This window comes from Mus caroli, chromosome 2 (assembly GCF_900094665.2).
Source record: "Mus caroli chromosome 2, CAROLI_EIJ_v1.1, whole genome shotgun sequence".
NCBI classification, from domain to species: domain Eukaryota; kingdom Metazoa; phylum Chordata; class Mammalia; order Rodentia; family Muridae; genus Mus; species Mus caroli.
Window position 1 is genome coordinate 80,044,187 of NC_034571.1, and position 5,068 is coordinate 80,049,254.

The following is a 5,068-nucleotide window of genomic DNA, read 5'->3' on the forward strand; positions in this document are numbered from 1 at the left end:
TGTTAAGGGGAAATGTTAAGGGGAGATGTTAAGGGGAAAAAGGATTAGTTAAAGACTCAGGCACATACCATGTGGCTTTAAAAGCCAGAACTTAAGTGTATGCATCCTTCTTTTCAACTACTTGGCAGTCCCCTCCATGCTAGTCATAACTATATAATCTGTATAACTCATATTCCTACCATCAGGAAAATGAACAGAGGTTGCAGCACCCTGACATTCTGAGAACTCATTATTCCTAATTACAGCAGCTCCAGCCATCTCATAAAAAAAAAGGGGAGAGAATAGATGTTATGAATCCAACCCCAGATTATCCTACGTTGGGCTTTGGTGCCCCAAGAGTAAAGCAAAGCAGTATGAAAGAGAATTGAAATTTTCTTAATTTCATAGGGGAAAAGCAATAGATTGCAATGAGGCACATAGGAGAAGGAGTCCCTAGAGATGAAGGAACATACCCTACTTAAATGAGAAAGAATAGTTTTATAATCTCTAAGACTCTAACCTCTAAGAATTGCTCATCATTCTTTACAGCTGTGTTATTGATACTGAATTTTCAAAGGTACTGTATTCTTATAAGCCAAGTAAAAGACAGCATTGATTACATGATGAGTATAGAGAAAACAGATGCATCCTATCCTTGTACTGGACAGTCTTGTGAGTTTATATGAATTATTACTCTTTTCATTAGAATAATAGAGCATTCCTTGCCTATGAAAGGACTTAAGCTTTTAATCTAATTTGTTGTTGTATAGGGATTTGGGAAAGAAAGAAAAAGAAAGAAAAAGAAGCAGACAGATCTAATTGCAATTCAATGACTTGCAAATGGTAATGAGACAATGTAAAGATTTTCAGTGTTTTGGCTTCCTGACATGAAAAAATTTACAATCTTATAAATTTAAGTTACTCACTGACAGGTTCCCAATAGCTTTAAGTGGTAAAAATGCTATACACATTTTCATTACTAAAACACTAGATTATCAGCAGAGATAAACAATACAAATTCTCTGATATAGAGCCCTTCTGAGACAGAGTTTGTCTATGCAGACATAGCTGTCTGGGAAATCTTGATGTAGACCAGCCTAGCCTCAACCTCACAGACGTATGACTGCTTCTGCCTCCCAGGTGCTTGGATTTAAGATGAGTGTCAGTATGCCCAGCATAATTAAAAGCATTTTTTTTTTTTATTTCAAGAAACAGCTAAGGAAATCTTAAAGCTATTTTTAAAATACCTTGGAAATTTACACCAAGAAACCATCATCTCTGGATAGCAGTTTGACTGAGAAATTATAACATCATGAAGATGGACGCTGCAAATAAACAAAAAAAAACCTAATATGTAAAATTCTAGAGGGGGAAGTTTGCTGTGCATGCTATGAGAGGCAACTTATATTGTGTTTTGGTAATAAAAGTTTATTAGTATTGGGAATTCTTAAAATGTATTTTCAGCAACTTCAATGATATAATTTTGTTAAAAGATATGTTAACTTTACTGTAATTAAATATTACCAGAAGATTTAAGGAAGCTATGAAAATTAACTATGGGTATTCTTTGTGCAAGTGCTGACATTGGTCATTGATATTTAGAACGATTACAAAGGTTAGAAGGATGAGCCTCAGGATGGATGTAGAATCCATACTTGAGTTGATTATTAATTAATTAATTAATCCAGGTTAAGTTGATTATTCACAGAAAGCTGATGATTTGTAAGTTATATTTCTTCTCTACAAAAGGGAGGTAACACTGTTTAATCGCATGAGACTTAAATAAAACAACCCAATGAACACTTACCAAGACTGTAAGGAGCAGAAAGTCATTAAAATTTTATACATTAAATACTAAATACGTGCATTTTCTACTACTTGTTACATTTTGTATATTTACCACATCTGAGGTATTTTATTATTTCATTTGCTTTTCTTATATTTGTATACTCAGGGGCCATGTTGGAATGAGGAAACAAAGATGCATTTTTTTTCCTGCTTCTGAAGTTATTACTGAGGTTCATAGGTGACTATCACTCTAAGAAAGAGGCTATCCATCTGTATCAGGGATCTATAGGTATAGTGCAATATGGTGTTGAATAGTGGAAAATATTGTTGCACCATGAGCAAAGGTTATGCCTTAGGCTACAACACTGTCTAGTGAATACCCAATATTTAATTGACTTCAGTTCCTGAAGATGATAACAAACATAGACTTTGGACAGCATCTGCTAATTCTTTACCACTAATTTGTGTGGAGATTAATGTAGGACTGTGGTTGCAGGCGTTATACTCATCAATGAAAATAGAAAGGTGTATTAGGTCTTAAAATCTTGACAATAGTAATAATAATAATAAAAACTATGTAGAATAAATCAGAGTATGTTCTAATCTTGGAATTATCCATCTCCTGTGAGTGATGCTGAATCAAGTGCTTTGTTTCATGTTTTAAAATATGTATTCATACTTACTTTAGTACAGTTTTATTTTTTTCTCTTAACAATATACTATTTGAATATAATTCAAACAGTCTACTGATGTCTATTGCATTCTAAATTTTAATTTTAATAAATAGATCAAACAGATGCTTCATTTAAATTTATTTATTCATTTATTTTTCATTTTAAGGCGTTTTTATTAGATATTTTCTTCATTTACATTTCAAATGCTATCCCCAAAGTCCCCTATAAACTCCCCCTGTACTGCTACCGAACCCATCCACTCCTAGTTCCTGCCCCTGGCATTCCCCTGTACTGGGGTATATGATGTTCACAATACCAAGGCCTCTCCTTCGATTGATGGCTGACTAGGCCATCCTCTGCTACATATGCAACTAGAGACACAGCTCTTGTGGGTACTGGTTAGTTCATATTGTTAATCCTCCTATAGGGTTGCAGCCCCCTTTAGCTCCTTGGGTTATTTCTCTAGCTCTTTCATTAGGGGCCCTGTGTTCCATTCAATAGATGGCTGTGAGAATCCACTTCTGTATTTTCCAGGCATTGGCACAGCCTCATAAGAGAAAGCTATGTCAGGGTCCTGTCAGCAAAATCTTTCTTGCATATGCAATAATGTCTGGGTTTGGTGGTTGTATATGGGATAGATCCCCGGATGGGGCAGTCTCTGGATGGTCTTTTCTTCCTTCTCAGCACTTCACTTTGTCTCTGGATCTCCTTCCATGGGTATTTGTTCCCTATTCTAAGGAGGAATGAAGTATCCACACATCGGTCTTCCGTCTTCTTGAGTTTAATGTGTTTTCCAAATTGTATCTTGGGCAGTCTAAGTTTCTGGACTAATGTATGCTTATCAGTGAGTGCATATCATGTGTGTTCTTTTGTGATTGGGTTACCTCACTCAGGATGATATCCTCCAGATGCATCCATTTGCCTAACAATTTCATGAATTCATCGTTTTTAATTGCTGAGTTGTACTCCATTGTGTAAGTGTACCACGTTTTCCGTATCCATTCTTTTTTTGAGGGACATCCAGAAAATCAAATAACCCTATTAAAAAATGGGGTATAGAGTTAAAGAAAGAATTCTCAATTGAGGAATACCGAATAGCTGAGATGCACCTGAAAATGTTCAACATCCTTAATCATCAGGAAAATGCAAATCAAAACAAGTCTGAGATTCCACCTCACACCAGTCAGAATGGCTAAGATCAAAAATTTAGATGACAGCAGATGCTGGCAAGGATGTGGAGAAAGAGGGACACTCGTCCATTGTTGGTGGTATTTGAAGCTGGTATAATCACTCTGGAAATCAGTCTGCCAGTTCCTCAGAAAATTGGACATTTTTCTATGGGAAGATCCAGCAATTCCTCTCCTGGGCATATACCCAGAATATGTTCCAATTTGTAATAAGGACACATGCTCTACTATGTTCATAGTAGCCTTATTTATAATAGCCAGAAGCTGGAAAGAAAACATTTAAATGTAATAAATACAATGAAATGATGAGTTTTAACTTTACTTTTAGTACTTTACACTTCTCCATTGCTATTTTCATGAGTAGACTAATTTTTTTATTTAAATTTCAAATTATTAAGTTGTTCCATTAACCCAATGTTTTCCTAGAAATAGGTTCATAGTATCTCTGGTGTTTTTAGTTTTACTAATCAATTATTATTATTATTATTATTATTATTATTATTATTATTATTGTTGTTGTTGTTGTTGTTGTTGTTGTTATTATTATTATATTTGTTTTTGACTGAAAATTAAATTTTAAAATGGTATATTCTAATGTACACCTAAGTGAGAATTGATATATACATTTTGTATAATATACAAATAGGGTGAACCTGTTTAGGGTTAATACCTATCTTCTCACAGTTTATTATTTGGTAAGCAGAAAACATGGAGCTGTTTTATTTTAAGACATGGACATATTTAGTACATAATAACATCTTCAACTTAACCTATGGTAGGGTCTGTTATAGTTTTGTGATTCTCAATTATAGACTTGTAGTTGTATGAGAGTTTTTCCAGTCCTTTTGAATCAAGATTTATTTTTATTATTATTATATTTTTATTATTTATATTGTAATATTTAACATATTTATATTTATTATTGGTTGTATGAGGCAATCTTTATTTTTTTCTTATCTTTATATAAACCATGTCTGAATGAGCATAGCCTCAATTTCCATTATTTATTGGTCGTAAATTGTAAAGTACCTCAGGTCTTCCTTATCATTTATGATTCAATTTGTTTACTTTTAATAATTTAAGTTACTTTATATATACTGACACAGAGAAGTAGGAGAGTTAAGTAACATGTGCCATGTTTCTTTAGTTGTATGTATAGTACATAAATATTTATAATTTTGTTAATCATTTATAATAAAGATTGTTATGTCAGAACAAATGTTTTTGACTCTGATATTAATATCTCACTATTTTATAAAAATTTGTGTTTATCAAAAATCTATGTGTGTATTTCTGTTTTATTCCTTACATTTGTTAGTATTATATCTGTACTCTACATTAATAGAAATTAATTCATTGTTCTAACAGTTCTTGTGTTGCAGCACAGATGGTCAGACCCGTGAAAGGAATCCAAGATAAGAATGCCACAGAAGTGACAGA